This window comes from Orbicella faveolata, unplaced genomic scaffold (assembly GCF_042242905.1).
Source record: "Orbicella faveolata isolate gen_17 unplaced genomic scaffold, um_ofav_v1 contig_12, whole genome shotgun sequence".
Classification (NCBI taxonomy): Eukaryota; Metazoa; Cnidaria; class Anthozoa; order Scleractinia; family Merulinidae; genus Orbicella; species Orbicella faveolata.
The window spans coordinates 13,468,857-13,490,976 of NW_028301539.1; the positions used below are offsets into that span (position 1 = coordinate 13,468,857).

General features: G+C 38.2%; 1 protein-coding gene across 3 annotated transcripts in view; it reads right to left on the reverse strand.

Moving 5' to 3' along the window:
• LOC110057937 (ubiquitin conjugation factor E4 B-like) overlaps positions 1-22,120 on the reverse strand; it is a 320,893-nt gene that overhangs the window by 15,207 nt on the left and 283,566 nt on the right. The window lies entirely within an intron of this gene.

Sequence of the window (22,120 nt, forward strand, 5' to 3'; positions counted from 1 at the left end):
AAATTTAGGAGGGTTGCGCTCCACTGTTTGGGAAGTATCTTTTGATAGTATGCCCATCACAAATATCAGAAATAAGTGTGCAGTGGCAGGAGGTCGTCCACATAATAGCAACCGTCGTTTTCTCATTTTTGCCAACGTTTTAGGAAAACGCAGAAATCTTGCTGGATAATTCCATTTCTAAGAACACCAAGGTAGGAAAATTGAGCCGTCAAAATGTCCAATAAACTGATGAGTGAGTGTAAACAGCTGCAAGTTTCAAACAACAGTTCAATCTTTGCTAAAGTGTGAGGTTTGAAGGACCACGTCATGGGTTTGCGCATCTTGAAAAGTTTAGCTTAAATTTTTCAAGTTCATCTTTTGCAATCCGTGTCAATCTTCTCCATCTTAACCATCGTTGTTTTTTTATGTTTTATTATTATCTCCGTCTTAAGTGTTTTTCTATCTTAGTAAACTATTATTTTCAGGTTTCCTTGAGTTTAAAGGTAATTTTGTAGGTGGCCAAAATAACTCAAAATGCCATGACTGAGTTCCTTTAAAACTACTTCACATGAAGAGAAATAACTAGATATCCCTAGTTAAAGGAAATTAAGTTGGAATTCTACTTAAACAATTACATTATTCGCTGTCTCTCCTATAACCTCATGGTAGTCTCAGGCTCATAATCGTCAATTAGTAAAATTCAATAATATACTAAATCAAATGCTGCAATCTGATTGGCTGAGGTATCATACACTGTTGCAGTTGTGTGACCTGTTGTGGCAAGACGTGTGTCTGAGAGCTCTGTGAACTAGAACGATGTTCCTTTAGTCAAACCCTTCATAGTTTAGTAGATAATCAAAAGGCTTTTTAAGCCAACTCGTGATAATTGTAGCGGACATGTTTCATGTTCTACATGTAACAAGGGTGGTTCAAAAGGATTTTGAGGAGTTTGTATGTTGCGTGACATAGCATAAATCTTACAGCAGTTATAAATTTACAAACAATCATTAAGCTTATTTACTGTAGGTGGAACACTTGAGCTGTTCGGATTGTAACAGCTACTGATAAAGTAATAGCTAGTAGTGAGTTAAAAAACTACATGTATTATGTACAAATACTTAATAGTTAAAGTAAGTAAACAGTATTCTGCAACAAATTGCCCTGAGTTACATGACTTGAACATCCGTACAATTAATTTTAATAATGTCGAAATATATTTAGTATTAACCTACTAGCATTCTATCACGAATGCCGTTCTCTGATTGGCTACGCTACTCACTATCTATTCTGTGATAAATAGTGAGTAGCGTAGCAGTGTACACTTGCTAACAAAATGACGGCCGCTTCTTGGCGCTTTCGAAGTGTCTGTGAAGAAGAGTTAGACAAAATGTTTGAACTACTAGTAGATTTATACTAAAACAATTAGATTATTCGCTTTCGATTTCTATGCGTGATAGTTGACTCGGGCTGTGCCCTCGTCAACCATCTTGCGATAGAAATCTCAAGCTGATAATCTAATTCTTTAATATAAAAAAAAACTGGATAAGGAAGTGATGGCAGTTCACTAATTCCCAAACATTAGCTAACAGGTTATCATCATGAAAAATGAGTATTTCCTGTCATGTTACAACTGTTCCAAGGTTTACTTGATTTAACTCTTATATCCTTAGATTGCTGCTTTCAGGTAGCATTTTTTGAATCAAGGAAACTGAATGAATGCTTATTTACATACAGTGAACTCCTAATTTTACTAACCTCCAAGGGAAAAATAGTTAGAAAAATCGGGGGTAAAAAATCGGACTAAAACGGCATTTTGGTTCCAGTAATCGGATGGCTAAAAAGATTGAGGGTTAGGGAAATCGGGATGCCCACTGTGATTTGTGTTTTAAGATTTAAGGGACGACTTTTGTTTTCAGAAGATTATATTGATATAAGTCAGGTCTGAGTCGAGGAAAAAAAACAAAAACCAAACACAAAGAACAAAAAAAACAAATTGCCCACTTAAAATTTGTGATTTGTTTATGTAGGTACCAGATATTAAAAAAAATCTATGAGACCTAATTCCCTTATTTCCACACCTTTATCACACCTTTATCTTCCCAGTGATTGCCTTCTCACTTGTACCAATTCAACACCCAGATACTGCCATTTAAAACAACAGTCCAACCGAATGGAATCAAACTAAGAATAAGCCCACAAGTACGCATTGCCGACCTATTTTTCAAATAGTGGAGGTGTGATTACATTTGCTCCACTTGCGTGTATCAAATAGGAGGAGAGTGTCAGAATGAACATGCAAGGTGAATAAAATAGGTTGAAAATTTACCCGGTGTGAGGTCATATCAAGAAATCATTGTGACAGCTTTAACCTTTCAGAGTGTCCACTAAAACTATTAGACTACCCTTCATCATTTTCTCTGAGCAATAGTCACCTCGGCTATGCCTCATTGACAATTCGCTTTTAGTATAAATCTATTAGTGTTCTATCACGAATGCCGTTCTCTGATTGGCTACGCTACTCACTTTCTATTCTGTGATAAATAGTGAGTAGCGTAGCAGTGTGCGCTTGTTAACAAAATGACGGCCGCTTCATGGCATTTTCGAAGTGTCTGTGAAGAGGATTTCGATAAAGTTTTGAACAACTAGTAGATTTATACTAAAACAATTAGATTATTCGCTCTTGATTTCCATGCGTAATAGCTGACTCGGTTGTCAACTATCACGCGACAGAAATCTTGAGCTCATAATCTAATTGTTTAATAGAAAAATTCTGGCTCGTAGTCTAATGGCCAATTCCCTCTGATCTACATGTATGAGACATGTCTGCAGGGAAATACTGTAGCTGTATTCAACATCTTGGACTGGATATTTTTTTGATTAATACCACATACAAATATATGCAGAGAAATAACAGAAATCACTATTTGAAAGAAATTTAGCCAACATTTTACTCAAACAATTAGATTATTTGCTCTTGTATTCTATGAGGCCTGCGGCCTTAGTAACAAACTGAATTACTTTATAGAAATCTCGCGCTCAGAATCAAATTGTTTAAAATCAGGTAAATGTGTGTACACAAGGAGCTAGTTAAGCTTTGAAAATGTGAACAACTTCCTGTTTTGGCATTATTGTTTTTTGGTCTGATAGACTGGTCAGTAGGTTACGCCTACTCAGGCGTAAGCTTCTTAATGACTGTTTTATTTAATATTTACTCAACATTTGTCTTCTTTTTAAGTTATCATTGTTATGTGTTTGGCTTTCTGCGTTTTTAAATTTTGTAATGTAACATTGACTCTGAAAAGCCCTGTGGGGACGAGCCAATAAAGTATGTATGCATGTTATGCTAAAACAATTAAACGACTCGTTGTCGGTTTCTACTGTCTTTAACCATTGAATTGGGGCCTTGCCCCCGTCAACTCTCGGCAGATAAAAAAATTGAGCTCACTGTTGAGGTGTTAAATAAATGCCCATGCAAGAATGTACCACTACCAAGTAATCAGTTTTGACCAATTACAACATAGGAATATTTAAGTGATGAATTATGACAGTTCATGGAAAAAGCAGTGTCAAGTAGAAAGTCAAATGAAATTTCAGTGTAGCCCAAACAAACAAGACTAAGTTGGACCACAGAACATTATCAAATTAACGGAATATTAAGGAGAATCTCACATTAATTCAGAGTTTTTGATTTGCCCAAAGAAACGAAAAGAAATTAGGAAAGAAACGAAAGAGAAAAACAAGGACAAGTGAACAACGTGTAACAAGCAAATCCACCGTAGCAGCACAGCAATTCCACTAAAGCGACAACATAATGACAAGAAAAACCTATAATATTTTTCCACGTTCTCTCTGAAGGTTCGTGTTTAGTTTCTCTACAGTGTAACTGTTATACTTTCCCCCTCCTCTAATGCTGAACTGTGGTTTCAAAGAATGTTGACTAGTACTCAAAGGGTGTTGACTCATTCGTGACTGTCTGCTACTGCTCTTTCTGTTTCATTCCCACTTTTTTTCCACGTTATCCTAAGTACACCACTTCCATTAGTGCCAGTTTCATCTCCATTCTCCGGCAGTACCTCCACTCTATTGTACTCTATGCATCTGGATTTTCCAATTGCTCTATCACATGATTCTCCGTCTCAGGTTCCCTACTGCACCTGCCTCTGGTCCAGCCACTGTTTTCACTGTCTCATCTTCTGCACTCATTTCTGTTTCATTCCCACTTCCTTTATCAACAGGAAATGAATTAAGCATTGCCTGGCTTGCATTTCAATTACCTTGTGAATCCCCCTGACTGCACCTCCCAATCTGTGGTTCCCCATTAGTCTGAGGTATTTGTATAAAGTTAGTGGTGCCTGATAACTGATATATAGCAGAATCCACACGAAAATCAGATCTGTGCAGAAGATCCTCAACAAACCATGTTTCTAAAGGACCATAAAAATATTGTACGCCATGGACTGATACTAGGTTCAATTAAATCATCTGGAGCCATTATGTCCTGAACAAGTTGCTCTGCAGCCTGCATGTGATACTGAGGCAGCCCATGTGATGTTTTCTTAGTAGGAGTAGCCTCCTCAGTGTTTATGCAGTGAGTCAACAAACTGGTTCTGCCAAAACCCCCAGCCAATGATCCTGGCTAAATATGTCAATGAACTCTGAGGGCATCGATAAAGTCCTGAACATTCTGGAACATCAACAATTATGAGAAAAAATATACAAAATTAAATAAAGGAATAACCAAAAAGACGATTAAATAAAAAATAAAAATAAATTGGTATCAGCTCTGAATATGAAGTTATGGTTTGGTACACATGTACATTTATGGTGCAGAGCTGTTAAAAAACAAGGAAGTCCCATCTGGCAAATTAATACACCACCAATGCTCGAGTAGTCTGAACTAGTGAACTAGTTTAAACAAGAAAACTATACACTGTGTTTAACTATGGGAAATCGTGAAAATGCATACCTTTGACGTAATGAATTGAAATAAGAAATCAGAACCTTACATAAACTGTTTATTGTGCCATATGTTCAAACGCCACCATCTTGGTTTTCATGCATGAAGAACAAATCTGGTAAGAATATAGCAGGCCGCTAACCCGGGGACAGGTACTCTCAACAACGACAACAGCAACAACAACAACAAAACAATATGGTGGCAATCGACCTCTTTAACCACAGCAAAAAATTAGGTGGTGGCCAACAACTGGCAGGAATGGATGTGACGGGATAGCTTCTGCATTCCCTATTGACATCGCTACTTAAAGGGTTAAAGTCTTGAGCCTTCACTCATTTGTTTTTGTTTTTTTTGGCATATTTGAAGTTTGTGTTATCATTTTAGTCTTTTCTCTTTTTTGGTTATTTCTTTATTTAATTTTAGGTATTTTTCTCATTATTATAATTTTGTGATGTTCCAGAATGTTCTGATGTATTCCGGAATGTCCGGATTTTATCGATGGCTCTCTGAAAGTTATTCTTGAGTTTGACTGAGCTGCTCTGATGTTAACTATGATTTAGACAAGTTAAGACGGTTTCCACTGGAAGTTCGAGCAATTATCGGCAAAAACTAACCATGATTCTTTGCGTGACTTTGGTGTTTCCCTGCATTTGGGATCGTTCGGTGTGAGAAGATTTATAATTTTTGATATCATGGTGTAAAGTTGTCTGCAGATACGAGATGTTCTTAATTTACCTTCGTGGTTACTTTTCTTACCTTTCGATTGTTCGGGGAGGGTCATTGCAATTTCGTCGAGGGCTTTCTGAACACAACAATGGCAGTAAGTGACGATCACTGTTGCAAGCTTGTGGGTAGAAAGAATCCCGCCTGGAGACATTTTTGTACTACAGCAAGATGTATTTTGAGAAACAGGAATTTCCCCATCATTTGAGCAGTAAGTTAAAGTTTATTTTCCTTCTAGGTATAAATCTTGCATTTTTGTGGAAGAGGAATTGTGCTGAGTTTCGCTGAATAGCTATTTTTGTCTGTTACAGAGTGCTTGCTTTGTCAACACCCACGCCAATAAAACTCGTGTCTTAATGTGATCATATGGTTTGTCCCCTTAATTCTGTTCTTCCTCTTATGTCATCGATTACTGTTGCTGTTCGTTCCCGTAATTTTCAAAACAAAAGCTACTGAAAGGTCATTGTAATCTGCATCAAATGCACTTTTTGCTTGTGTTCGATCGGAATGGGCTTGTAAACAATTGATGCGTCAGAGAAAACCTTAACAAGTGCAAAACCAACACTTGGATTCACCTCGACTATTTTTCTTCTAGCAATAAAGTAAGTTTGTACTGAATATTTGGACATTATTTGATCGCCGTTGCTATGACCCCGCCGCGATGACCTATTTCTAATGGGAGTCAACAGGTCACTTTGCTGTCAGCTCTTCGTGGCAGAAACCACCTCACCTCTTCTTCTGTATCAGACTTAGTTAAACCCTGAAAGGAGTTTTATTACTGACAGATGTAAAGGTGATTTTTTTAAGATCAGTGGAAGTGTGTTGGCCGAAAAAACGCGCCATAGCGATTTCTGTTTAAGTTTGTACTTGATTATGTAGAGAGTAGTGCTGTAATATTCTTTCAAGCTACGACTATCGACTGTTTAAAACTAAAAAATATCCCGTTTGGTGGCAGTTAACAAATTAGATCTTTTATTTTATGGTTCTTAATGTATTCCCCTTAATAAGAGAGTTAAATTTGTCCTAGTATGAGTGACCCCGCGAGAAAAATCTCAATGTCGGTTTTGTTGTTTAGGGCTCTACTGATACCAAATCGCCACATCACATGCAGATCGAAAGATTTGTTGGCATCAGTTGCATTCCAGCCTTTTTGGTATAAACCCTTAGAACCCTGTAGCACTGTCATATTATCTTTAATTCTCTACTTTTTGAGTTATTATCAGTAGAATACTATGAAGAATTGGGAAATGTTTCGATCAAATATTTCTCTCCTAAGACATTTCCCGCCATTTTATGACCATGGATGCGTCCAGCACGACGAGCACGTAGCTAACTGCCGACTGCATTTCGTGGTTGTTGCTTCATTATGCAAGCCAAAAAGTGGGTAGTAAAAAAAGTGAAATTATTAACCCGAGTCTTGTATTGGAGAGTGACGTTCTATAATTGTTTTCACTTATTTGTATTTACGTTTTTCGTGACGTGTAGCAGAATCAGGAAAAAACCACCGCTGAAAAAGCCGCAGAGGTTGGTTTTTAAAGATGATGAGGAAAGGTAAATTACAGAATGGATGAAGCTAAACACGTGCCTGCTTGTTACCCTAAAGGACGTTTAGGTGATTTTTTTTGCACATGAACTCTATTTCAGAACCCCAGAAGGAGCTTGAGGAGTTGAGAAGAGAGGAGCGTGTTCAGAAGTTAGAACGGGAACACATCAAGAAATTAACCAAAAAAGAAAAAAATAAATTTGTAATTTTTGTGTCAATCAGATTGCTACGGGCCCCACAACATGGTTCTTGTGTGTGATTCTTCGTATAGCCTCTGTCATAGCAGTGAGGTTTGGAACGAAACGGGCCACGGTATTTACTAATCCAAGAAAGCTTGTTGCTTCTGTGGCTGTGCTGGGCAGTTGCATTTGCTTGATTGCGTGTATACGATCCTTGTCCGGGGATACACCTTGTGCTGAGATGTGGAATCCATAATAGTCCAGTTCAGTGACTCCAAATAGACACTTAGCTGGGTTAACTGTGAGGTTTTTCTCTTGGAGATGTAGTAATACATTTTCTAAGGATCTGTCATGCTCCTCCTTATGGTACCATGTACGAGAATGTCGTCAGCAATGTTCCTCACATTATGGCATCCCTCAAGGACCTGCCCAATTACATGTTGGCATATCTCAGAGCCTACTGATGCTCCATGTGGCAGATGTTTGTAATGGCGGGGCCAATGTGTGTTTTGAATGTTGTCAGGTGGCGAGATAATTCAGCCAGTTCAATTTGGTGATAACATTCTTTGAGACCAATTTTGGAAAAGAACTTGGAGCCGTTTAGGTCTTGTAGAATTTCTTCAGATGTTGGGTATGGGTGGTGTGTACGGCAAAGAGCCTCGTTGGGTTTACACATGTTAACATACAGTCTTACATCACCATTTGGCTTATCGACAATGACGAGTGGTGACACCCATTGTGTTCAACCTGAGACCTGTTCAATGATATCTTGATTGTCAAGCTGTTTCAACTTGGCTTCCACCCTCGCACGTTAGTGTAAGGGTGTAGGACGGGAATTATGTATGACTGGTTGTACAGTTGGATCAATATTCAGCTCGAGTTGGTAATCTTTTAGTTTCCTGATCTTGCCACTAAACACGGCTGGGAACTTCTGTAAAAGGGACTGGTATTCACCATGTAAAGGTGGATGTTCAGTTGTGGCAGAAGCAGCAATAGGCAACATTCCCAGCCGGGTTGAGGTTTCATGACTCAGGAGACAACCAGCATTCCGTGCTTTGAGCACCAGGAACCTTGTCAGATCCATCTGCCCAGATTGAGTGTTGATCAGTCCAAAAAACGATCCAGCAAGGGGAACTGGCGCAGGGTTATCTTCTCCATAAGGGCGAAGTTTCACATTTGTGGGTTTTAAGGGTACTGTTTTTACAGCACTGATATGTTTGCTGGCAAAAATATCTGGAAATTATGCAGCTTTGTTAGTCATAATGCCTCTTGTCAGTATTATTAACAACCAGATTATGGAAGTCGAAGCCATGAATTTGACTGCCTGTAATTTGGCTCAGAAGCTACTTAGTTTGGAAGACATTGAAGGAGGCAAATTTGATGTTGTCTTTGCATTGGCAGAAAGTGACACAGATAGCCGATTCCTACAATCACCGAAGAAGAACACTACTTTCAGTAGCAGTTTAGTGGCTTGTGTTGTAGATGAGTCACATACAGTTGAAATGGGAACAAGCATTGCAGGCCAACTGAGAATCGTTGTTAGAAGCAATCACAGTTATCCCAACATTCTTCAGAGATTCACTCAAGACAACTCCGAATATTTATTTTCTTGCCGACGGTTTATATATACTGGTATTTACACAAGCTTTTACTACACAGTTGCCACATCTTACTTTTAGATTCACCTGGCAAACTCTCTTTTCCAACCTCTGAAGGTCTTCATTTTCTTGCGCAAAAAAATATAAACTAGTGAGACAATCTCAGATAGTGCGTAGTGCAATTTACAGTAATCACATGGGTCCTCACCCATGCCGTTCTCTTCCTTGGTGGTCAGCAAGGCCTTTTCCTCTTGCAGAATACGAGCGGACAAAAACTTGATAAGACATAATCTTAGCATTGTGTATGTTTCATGTTTGTATTTTCTTTCACGGCCCAAAAATAACTTAGAACTACCGTTTGTCAAGACGGCTTTGAATTTCATTGTGGTGTTTTACGCTGAGTTTCAGTAATTTTAAATTCAACAATACGGAGAAGTGGCAAATATGACAATTTTACTTCTCACGCCAATGTTTGTAACTTGACACTTTTGTTTCCCTCGCCAAGGTATGCAACATGATACCCTTGTTTCCTCAAAAATATAAGAAAGATGTGTATTTTTTACTTACTGCTGAAGATAAATGGAGTAAAGCTAAATATCTGAGAAAAATCAAAGAGGAACGATTTTGTTTTATTCCAAATGTAAATTTTCATTTCTCAGATAACAAGAACTCATCTAATAGACCAATTTCGATATATTAATATTCAGCCTAACACAATAGACCTCAGAAGGAGGCTCTGGGGAATAAATCCCACAAACTCTGTATTTATTCCCCAGAGCCTCGTACTGAGGTCTATTGTTTTATGCTGAATTTTAATATATTGAAATTGGTCTATTATGAAATAAGCACGTCCATTCATGGAACAGTGCGTTCTCATTCACATCAAACTAATATACAATGCTATCTATTAATACAACTGAGAAGCGTTTCAACGAGAATTATTTAAGGTAGAGATCGTTACTTGGTTGAAATTATATCCTACATTAGTGAGAGAGTCACATCAAAGACTGATGAAATTAATTGGTGGTTTTCATTAAGTGCCACGAAATCTGCGGCAATAATTGCCAAGTTTCTTGTGTCAAAAATCTACTAGTTCTACATGTAACTAAGGTGGGGAAGTTTCGGCTGAACATGAACTTTTTGCTTCCTTCATAGAAGAGGAAATAAACAAGCTGCTAAGGAGAAGCATTCTTTATTTGAACCCTGGCAAACACACAATAGTTATAAAACAGCAGATGAAATTTCTTAAATCGAGCCAGGGGTGATTCCAGAAGATACGCAGTAGGTAATTCCTCTCAAATAAAAGTGACGATAGATTTTTGTTCAAACTTTGTCCACTGAACATTTGTCATATGATAACTTCAATTTTGAAATAAAAAAGGGGGGTGTCCGTGATCATTAAGGAGCAGTGAGGCATTGAAAATGCCCCATTTTGGCATTATTTAATGCTTATTATAAGAATGCATTCCCAGTAACTGTAAAATCTTTAAGAGCCCAAACTCATAAAAACATGCATTAAACTACAGTCAATGCATTGTGTCGGACACAAATAAACATTTTAAGTTTGATTCACACAGAAAGCTAAATCCTTGATTAAAAATTTGAACCAAATTTCTTGACGTGGTTACCAAACTGCAAAATATAAAAGACCACTGAGAGTGTATCTGCTATTTTTCTTATTTATTCAATTTTCTTATAAGAAATGATTTGGAAATACATGAGACAAGAAATATAAGTGATAGAAACAGACACTGCAGATCAGGATGCTGCAGTGTCTGTCAAACAACAACTTAGAGATCTTAGCAGCAAGGTGCAAAAGACCATCCTACCCATGTTTACTAGCCGCAAGCTTAAACAAGGTCTAAGCCTACATGAGCCCAAGCCTAACATCGTAACCCAGGAATACCTTGTTTATTTATTCAAGTGTGACCTGTGTGATGCAGGTTATGTTGGGAACACAAAGGGCCACCTTCACACGCGCGTTGAGGGACACCGTCAAAAGATGTCATCTATTTACAAGCATTATTCCAAAGAACATAACACTGCTGTTCTGACCAATTTCTTAGCACGCTTCAATGTAATTAAGAAATGCACAAACAAATTTAACTGCCTTGTTAATGAAATGCTGTGTATTCAAGATCTTAAACCAGCACTGAATGTGTAGTCTGACTCTCTTCGTGCTAAAATATTCATGTAACTAGCTTGGCACTCTTTTATGCAAATTCGCTTCAACTTAGCCTCTTCACAAACCGCTTTTTATCTTTAATTATGTAACCTTGATAATGGCGCAAGATGTGTCGAATAGTCGGGGTGCCCACGCTAGGAAAGGGGGTTAAAAAATGATTTCGTTTACTTGACAAGCTGGCAAACTTTGACTCACCCAGCAATGTTCTTTAGACCTTAGGGAAAAATAATGGGGTGGCAGTGGAGCTGGCCAAGTGGGCCATGGTAATTTACAGCAACACAAAGTACACCCCTCCTGAGTATCTGTGTGTTTTTTAAAGTGATTTTTACAACAATCTGGGACGAGGGGTGAAATAGTTTATCACCCATAGCCATCAACAGATTTTGTCTAATAATACAAAATTTTCACAGGATAGAGTTCATGCCTTGGATAACATGATGATGGTTATAATAAGTCACGTGATCAGATTATGACGTCATAAAATTGACAAAAACGGAGAAAGTCAATATGGCTGAGTACATTTTATCTGTACACACAATCTTAAACATCTTTTTGGAGAGGCCATTTATATTTGTTCTTATTTTTGTATAAAGTTCCTTACACTTATCAATTAAAAACTATTGAGAAAAATATCACAATTTAGACAGAAGATACGAGGCATTTTACACCCATAATAAAATAAAAATCTTATTACTGAAGCTTAAATTGCCTGTAGTATTGGAAAGTCCCGTCTCTGAATTTAAAAACAGGCTTATAACTTATCTACATGTACGTCTCTCTCAGGGAAAAATAAAAGTTTACCCTGCTAGATCTGGTCACTGCACCCATTTAGTAATCATTTAACCTGTGTTTTCCTCGTTCGTGAACGTGAGGGGTCGTTCATTGTGTCCCTACCCACGTATCCTCAAAAGTATTTACTTAATAGTAATCAAACTTATATGGTAAGTAGAGTATTCAAAACTGTTTAGTAATTAGCGCTTTTCAATCATGTCGTTATTGCACACGTGAATGACATCACAATTCAAATAATACAAAGGGTTAAAGCTCCTTGTCTTCGTCATTTTCTTGGAGGTTGCTGCATTCATTTTCACAAGTGCAATCAGCCACGGCAAGAACATCTTACATTGCATTCCTTCTTACTCCTGCACACAGTCAGTTCCGAGAGATTCTCTGAAGCTGGATCTTTCTCCATCAATTTGTGAACAAGATGTCCCCACTCATCCTTAGTCCACCCATTTCCATCTGGTAATGTTAGTGAAAGCCTCCTGTCTCGGGCATGTTTCCAAATGAAGCATTGATAGTTGGCCCTTTTGACATATACAATACACTAGCTCCAGTAGGTGGAAGTTTGCTGCTTTCCAGGTGTTTGTTGGTAAAAAGCTTGTACCTGAGATGATTCAAATTTGAAGTAGGAGACTGATAAATTTGAAACAAACAGTCAACGTTTCATCGCTCGTGACTGTGCAGTCTGTACCCAGGTTCTTCAGTCCAACAGGGTCATCTTTATGTTTCTTCAGTGTAGTGAGCCCTTCCTTTCTGCTTATGCCGTTTAGGTTACTCGTGGAATCACATCCTGTCAAAACATGCATGGCCGGTAAAATATTCCACACATATGGACCCACAACCTCGTGCATGGGAATGAACCTTCTGTTTCCTCCAGTACCTGTGTGGAACCAATGCTTGAATGGACAGTTGGCTGAAGTAATACCAACATAAAACTGCTACATCTGTGTCTGGAGAAAAAACGATGATCCTCTTGGAAGAATTGATGTCTGATGACTGGTTTGCACACAGGCGGTCCAAGCTCACAATGTGAGGATTTTTTTTGTTTGTTTGTTTTTTTGATCTTTATGCGAACGTTCAGCGCGCGAAACGTGACACGGTTACCGCCGACATCTACTATTACATAACGACCGAGTTTGGTTACGCGAAACGTGACCTTCGCCTTGCAGTATGTGGTGTTGTTGTGTTACAACGGTTTGAATTTATAAAGGTTTGTACGGGGAAAAACGGTAATCGACATTATAGCTGAAATTTTGCTATTTTTGCAATAAAAATGGCTCACCTCAATGCCTTGTTGTCTTTTCTACTGTCATCTAGCTTCTCAGCTTGATCCGAAGCCTTTTAAGCGAGTTATCTCTTAATAGTTTTCCTCTACTAAGAAAGAGTAAAGGCTACACACTCGATTCTGGACTGAACCCCGCTCGAAGCGAAAAAAAAAAAACACTGAAATCCTGCCAGCCACCCCAGTTCCTCCGCAGAATCATAGTACAGGTTTAAGCGCTCCCTTGCAGTTAAATTCCAAGCCAAATTCATCTCCACAGCACACGATACAAAGCTCTGAATCAAACAAAGCTAACCATCCGGAATCAGTGATCGTGCTGCCGGCACCATTCGTGGACACATTTGAAACCCGAGCGGAATGCCGGGCTAACAAATTGACCCTGACCAGGGGAAGGGAGCGCACAGTTCTCAACAAGCCAGGTACTTTGCTCCACGGTTCCCTGGGAAGATTTTTGTCCAGGCCGCCAACGAAGCATTGTTGTGACAAGCCAATCAAAGCAACGGCTAGATGTGTTTACAAATGTGAGATACTTTAATAACTGTCAGAGAAAACCCTTTACGCGATCTCAAATAGATAAATCTGTTGGCACTGTCCGTACTGAAACCTATTTCAAATATTTTCTTTGCTACGGAAAAGTACACCGTTAAAGGACAAAATTTGATACTGAAAAATTGCTAAATCTGGAGTAAGACAACATGACTGTGATGCAACAAAACTAAAGCAAATTTCCTTAGCATGTACCGCCAATATTCAGTAATATTCAGTGCACACTTACATCTTGGCTAACGACCTTCATTCCTCTACACTTTGCAAAGCAGTATCTCCACAAACAAACCGTCTATTTCAGATCTTCAAAAGATCTTAACATAAACTAGATGAACTCTGTTGATGATAGTGATCCACGAAGATTTATCTATTCGAGATCGTGTAAAGGGTTTTCTCTGACAGTTATTAAAGTATCTCACATTTGTAAACACGTCTAGTTGTTGCTTTGATTGGCTTATCACAACAATGCTCCGTTGGCGGCCTGGACAAAAATCTTCCCAGGGAACCGTGGAGCAAAGTACCTGGCTTGTCGAGAACTGTGCGCTCCCTTCCCCTGGTCAGGGTCAATTTGTTAGCCCGGCATTCCGCTCGGGTTTCGAATGTGTCCACGAATGGTGCCGGCAGCATGATCACTGATTCCGGATGGTTAGCTTTGTTTGATTCAGAGCTTTGTATCGTGCGCTGTGGAGATGAATTTGGCTTGGAATTTAACTGCAAGGGAGCGCTTAAACCTGTACTATGATTCTGCGGAGGAACTGGGGTGGCTGGCGGGATTTCAGTGTTTTTTTTTTCGCTTTGAGCGGGGTTCAGTCCAGAATCGAGTGTGTAGCCTTTACTCTTTCTTAGTAGAGGAAAACTATTAAGCGATAACTTGCTTAAAAGGCTTTGGATTGAGCTGAGAAGCGAGATGACAGTAGAAAAGACAACAAGGCATTGAAGTGAGCCATTTTTATTGCAAAAATAGCAAAATTTCAGCTATAATGTCGATTACTGTTTTTCCCTGTACAAACCTTTATAAATTCAAACCGTTGTTACACAACACCACCACATACTGCAAGGCGAAGGTCACGTTTTGCGCAACCAAACTCGGTCGTTATGTAATAGTAGATGTCGGCGGTAACCGTGTCACGTTTCGCCCACTGAACGTTCGTATAAAGATAAAAAAAACAAACAAAAAAAAAATTCTCGCATTGTGAGCTTGGGCCGCCTGTGGTTTGCGATATAATCCCAATGCACAAACATCCTACTGTCTGTGTCCTCGTGGTCGGAATAGAGAGGAATTATATCTTCTCTGTTCAACGTTTTGGTCACTTTCACTGCTGACCCATCTTGTGATGCTAGAATGAGTGTTTGACCATCCTGAGTTGTCTGGGAAGTTTCTCACACCAAATGCAATCAGAAAGTAGAAACGTCAACAAAATAGATTTGGTTTTTCCATTGGACAAATAACTGGCAGGTCACTTCGTTTCTCTGCTCTGAATCTATTGCAAGTCTATCTTTTTGTCAAGGGTCAAGGGTCGAGGGTAATATATTTTTTTCTGAGCTTTTTTTTCAAATGTCACAAATCGTAGGAGTTTTGAATTGGAGGCTTGTCAATCCCATTCACTACATTGAAGTGTGTTTGCTTTGCCATTAACATCAAACCTAATTTGGTAAAATGTTGGCGTGACTTCCTGTCACACGATCAGTCGAACTTTTCAATAAATTTTCTGAAATACATGCCGTAACTACTCTGTAACTACTAGCTATTACAAAGGAACAGCACGGTAGAGGAAATGTTCAAAAAAGGTCTTACCGTCGCTTGCAACTGCGGGTCAATCAAAATTCAAAGTTTTCACAGTCAAACTTTCAAAGTTTACCCACCCACTTGGGAATGTTTTGGTGCCACTCCGCAAACACTTGAAGAGGAGCAAAGTCAGCAACGTGTACGGGCATTTTGTCTTTTGCAGTTTTGAAAATCAGAATGAATTATAGGAAATCAAGAGAGAAATTTCTGTTGGATATCAATTGTCATCTTTTACAATATCCAGGGGAATTAGGGAAGAAATGGTTCACCTCAACATTGTCTGCATGGTATCTAGCTGAAAATGATCTTCATTTTCGCCCTGAAGGCCACAAAAGGTAACAAAAGACTAGTCTTGAACATGATTGCTCGGCTAACAACGCCTGCAAGAGTAAAAAGCAGCTTGAAACGTCATACAGCGTCAACACAGCAGTTACAAAGCCCTGAATCAAATCTAAAATCTCCTGCACGGAAACTATCCCAGGTCAGAACGAGAGTGTAGTATCACTCGAAAAAACGTGCAGATCTGAACTCAAAAACAGAGTTTATCACACTAACAATGCTAGAATGCATGCGTCTTACATGTTATGTTCTACCACAAGGAAAAGCACTCTACGTTTGTGTGTGATCCTGTATGAAACATATCTTTCACCTAACATATAGTTGACACTGAGGCTTGCTTATCTGCACATGCGTTTGAAGCAAATTGCTTTTCTTCTTAAGAGAATAGCACCACAAGGATAGCAAGAGTTTTGTGAAAACATATATAGTTTTGTCATGTTTTAGAAAAACAATGTAAGTATAACTTGTTTTGCATAGTGCAAACGGGTACCTACGCCACCCAGCCCCCCTTACCGCAAGGCTAATTGATTAATTGAAATTAATTAATTAAACAAACATTTAAGTTTACACCTTGTGGCGTTATGGCATTATTGCTTAAGTGCTTTAGCGAAAAGCAGCCACCTAAACCATCCCAATAGTGCACTTTGCACTAACAAGAAATACGAGAACCTGTTGGCGCCTACAGACTTCACCACAAAAGAAGCGGTGTGATTCTGATTGGATAATTTGTACAGCCAGACATTCCACAGTTGAGTGGGTTTTGTATAGTTAATTAGGGGATGGAATGAAAAAAACAACAGCGTCCTTGCAGACGTCCCCTACCCTCACGCGCTTCGTGCGCTCGTACGCGTCTTTCCCTTTTCCCTCCCCTTTGGACGCCTGCCATGCAGGCTAATGAAAAGTCAAAATTTCTTGTAATTGACATTCTATGGAAATTATTTCACATTTCTCTTTTTCATCCAACACAACCTGAACAGTCCATCAGAAAAAGCTGACGATGGCAATTTACTGAAGCCGGGAATCAGACAAAAACTTAATTTAAAAACTGAACATTACCATTCCGGGACACAGTTTTTTTGTACGTGTTCAACGGTTTTGCCAGATCAAAACTAAATAATTTTCTATCTTGCTTTATAATATAGATAGACCCCGCATGCACTTTGATTGGTCAAATACCCATTTTATCAGAATATAAAACATAGATCAAAAGAGACCTATAGCCAAACTCGTGGATTTAGTAATCTGGAGATGAAAAATGTTGGTGATCTTGCAATTATTGGTGTATTATTAAAGGCTGTTAAAACAAGCCGGGTTCATACTACCCAAGGTCGCACTTATCTCACAAAGTGTAGGCCTTTTTGTTGGTTTTTGTAGCACATATTACAAACACATACGCCCAGAATAGCCAGGGTGGCAAAATTGCAGCTGAACATGGAGTCAGGTAAAGGTTAAGGGTTCTTGTGTCTGGGAAAATTTGCATGTATTCAAGTCGTACAAGCTTACAGACCTTTTTCACTGCATTTCACTCAGGGCTATACACAATGTAGATACGGTTCCTTATGAGACAGCACTTCTCTTCCAATGTGGGACTGCTTGTCTCTATATATTGCGTGTAAAATACATCAAAATAAGTAGCCTCTTTTGCAAACATTTTCAGTGTTGACCCAAAAAATCTGTCGACCCATAAATGTGTTCCAACAAGCTCACAGGGGGTTTCTTTCCCTTTGTTATCTTTTCAATCAGGAAGCAAAAGTGTTAACAAAAGAAAGGGTAAAAAGCATTTAACCTTATCAAAATCAGTAGTATTTGGGAATTTCTTTCCAAGTTTATGTGCATTTCACATCCCACTCAGAGTTCAGATCAATGTACTAAAATAAAAAAGACAAGTATATAGAACACAACTTTAATCTGAACTTAACTCGATGTCGGTTGAACGTGGACAACTCAACACGAATAACTTAAGTGCTATAAACTGCAAAGCTGTGAATGAAGGTCCTGCTTGATTGAACACTGGATCTCACAGGAGATCTAATCTGCCAAACTTGAAAAGTAAAACGATAATAAGTCAAAGACTACTGCAGGGCTATTATTTAAAACAATATTTCAGCTGGCCTCAGGTTTAGATGTTACTAAATTATAAAAATGAAATTACAATATTATATAAGCTTAATGGTGCTGATTTTGTCCTGTTTTCAATAGCCGTTTCGGTCATTAAAAATTGTTCGTTTCACTCATATAAGTTCATTAAGGTTGACGAATAAGACACATTCTTATCAAAGCTTACCACATTAGCATGAGATTTACTCAATTTCAGGTCACTTTCCGGCAAACAAATGCACATCTCTTGGTCATTTTTAACGCCTGGACGAGTCAAATGCTCATGCAATTCAGCCTTCAAGTTGACCATAGTACAAATTCGACCACTCGAAGTCAACTCCACTTCAATTTAGCGAAAGACCTAATATTAATGGTCGTGTAAAAGCTACAAAATCATCAATATTTGGGCTGGGACGATGACGCACTGAGTAGTAACCACACAAACACGATAGCGAGGCTCGCACTGACTGCACGGTTACTATTCCAATATGGCGTTGGGCTCAGTTACTATTCCAACATGGTGTCGGGCTCGGGCGCTCTCGTTCAAGCCGACTAATTACGAACAGTGTCTACACTTGAGTGAGTGAGTGACACATTTGCATATCGGAGTCCCCGCAACAAACACGTTTCTACGCTTTGCGTATCCAGGAGTTTAAAAAAGTGTGTTTTATTGTTTATCACTGCATTACCTCCATATCATAAAGTAAACGAAGAAGCCTAAGCCATGTATTGCACTGTGATAAAACATTCCAGACATTTGAGGACACTCAAGAAATGTATAAAACACTTGCCTGCCGCTCGTGTTTTCTACATTTCCCTTGTGTTTTCAAATGCCTGTTGTGATTTATCACAGTGTAATACACGGTTTAGGCTTCTTTATTTGTTGAGTTATTTTTTTGTAAAAAAAAATACCTCTTAGTCGGCGCGTCGGGTATGTTACAGGTCAATGGGTGAGTGAGTGAGTGAGTGAGAGATGTATGTATGTCACACCAATCAGATTAGATCTACTATAAACAGCCAATCAAATTTCTTGTTGTGAACGTAAATAGTATGTGAGGAGATTTGATCCTGATACAGTTCAGAAGGGCCATATTTATTCTTCTATAAAAGAGGAGGAATTATTCATGTATTGGGCTTATTTCGACATCTTCTGAGGCGAGGATTTTGTGGGCGGGTTTGACAAACATTTGCAATTGGATAATCAGTCAAAGAAACACAGTGTTTGGCATATGACTATGAGCATGCAATGAAGGGGGAGCTTTCCCCATTAGATAAAGTTTTCAATTAAGTGAGTCCACTCTGCTACTAGGTTTAAGATTTGAATGATAAGAACAATTGTATTTTAGGGGAGCGGAATGCACTACTGGGAATTTGATGAGGTTGCGACCAGGTTCAAATCATTTGCATGTTGTATTGAAACCTAAATATTGCTGCAGAGTTCGTAGTAAGTGTTCCGGGTGTGTAGTCAATGTGAGCATCCATTGACAAGTTTCACTTTGAAAAGTGAAGAGACTACAATTAATTTGGTCAACAGAACAAAAAGATATTTTTCTGTGACGATTCTACAATTATAATGGTTCTTGTTTACCACTGGAATGAGAGGATACGTTTGAAATGAAACTAAATCTTTTCTCTTCAATGTTATCAGGGTTTTCGCTTTTTCACGTTAATAGCCAGCACGAATTGCAGTAGGAGAAAAAGGAAATTGTTTTTGTTCATGATAACTTTAGTGAGGTATATGAAGTCTTGGGCGTTTTATTGTATTAAACACAAGGACTTTGGTAATTGAAAAATAAAGACTGACGTGTATGTTGCCGGTTTGTGATTTTTAGTCCGGTTTGGAGCAGAGTGTGACAGTTAGATACATACATTGGGTTGTTTTAGAGTGCATATTGTTGAGTGTAATGGTTGCTAGTTATGAATGAGATGAGTCTTGAGTTTTGAAGCAGTTCATGAGTTAGTAGTATGCAAATGGCACAAGATATTTTTATTTTTAGTTACAAAGGGTAACTTGATACTTTTGTTTTTCACAAGGAGTAAATTCAATTAGAGCTGACAAATTGTCACCACTTGTTCCCACGAGATGGCACAAGATATTTTTATTTTTAGTTACAAATGGTAACTTGACACTTTTTTTTCACAAGGGAGTAAATTCAATTAGAGCTGATGAATCATCGCCACTTGCTCCCATGAAATGTTTGAACAAACAAAACAAGATATTGCTATTTTTGGGTTACTTTTTTGTAAAAAAAATACCTCTTAGTCGGCGCGTCAGTTATGTTATGGACGGGTCAATGGATGAGTGAGTGAGTGAGAGATGTATGTATGTCACACCAATCAGATTGGATCTACTATAAACAGCCAATCAAATTTCTTGTTGTAAAGGTAAATGGTATGTGAGAGGATTTGATCCTGATAAAGTTCAGAATGGCCATATTTATTCTTCTATAAAAGAGGAGGAAGTATTCATATATTGGGTTTACTTCGACATTTTCTGTGGGTTAGGCTGAGGATTTTAGTTAAATGAATGAGATGAGCCTTGAGGTTTGAAACAGTTTGTGAGTTAGTAGTATGCAAATGCAACGAGATATTTTTATTTTTAGTTACACAGGTAACTTGATACTTTTGTTTTTCACAAGGAGTAAATTCAATTAGAGGTCACGAATTGTCGCTTCTAGTTCTTAGGACATGTTTTAGAGGGGGCGAGACTAGATTTGAAACAGTTCTAACGTTTACAATAGTAAGTGCGGGTAACGATTGTTTTGTTCTTGTTGCATGCAAATATAACGAGATATTTTTGTGTTTTAGTTACAAAGTGTAATTTGACACTCTTGTTTTTCACAAGGGAGTAAATTCAATTAGAACAGACGAATCGTCACCACTCTTTCCCACGAGATGTTTGTTATCTTTAGTAACAAATGGTAACTTAACACTCTTGTTTTTTTGTATGGGAGTCAATTCAATTAGAGCTGACAAGTTATCGGCTATTGTTTCAAGGATATTGAACAAAAAAGCTTTCATTTCTGGACGGTTTTTACGTCTCTGCGGTAGCAGTTTAATAGTTTTATTTGATGACATTCATTTTAGTCCGATATTTTTAAAGGTAAAAAGTATGAAAACTGTTCAAATGTTCTTTGAAGACTGCGTGGCACCAAGTTAAAGTGCAATTTAATTAAATCAGACTTTCAACACGTCAGAGGTTTTTTTCTCTTTCTTTCTATTTTCGGTGAAGTTGTGTTGTGTTATGTAAAAAGGTAAACTTACAACTCATATAAAATGCGATAAAGTCTGTAAATTAACTTGAGTATTTTTGAGCAAAAATTCCTCTTGGGGGTTGGAAGGGTTATGTGATTGGTGAGTGAGGGAGTTATGCATGTGTGCCTGTCACACCAATCACAGTGCAGGTTGTACTAAAGAACGAATCAAATAGCCTGTTAGAAAATAAGATGGTATCTACATTAATCTGGAGATGTGTCAGATTACTGTAGTTTGTTCAGTCAAACATTTTATGGCCATTTAGCTATCTCACCATGACCGATGTAACATCGCAACCAAAAAAGCTTGTCAAATTAACCAAATCATTACTGTACCATGAATGCTCCTATCTCCGACACTTCACGCAAAAAATAACTCTTGCACGCCTTGCGTGCCTATGTTTAAATATCAGAGATGGCGTATGTTAATAAAATGACAAAAATGATGCCACAAAAAATTCAGGATTGAATCCATTAAAAATATAAACAATACCATAACTCTTTCTGTTAATAATAGTTTATTCTTTTCTTTGGCTTTTTAGTGCATCAAAAAGAGCATTAATCTCACAAATATTTTCACCGCCTGCCATCAGAGGAAACAATGATGTTATTACTGTGATGATTGAACTTTGTTGATGGATATACCATTTCTGCCTATATAAAATATTGAACATAGCCATGCAAGGCGTGCAAGAGTTATTTTTTTGTGAATTCAAAGCCCCTGGAGGTAGCAACACTCAGTGGACTCTCAACAGTTATGATAAGGTTTATCTAACAAGTTTGTTTGGTTATGATGTACAGCAAAAAAAAAACAAAATTTGTTTCACCTTAGGAACTGTGATATCAAGCTTACATTACATTTATCAAGG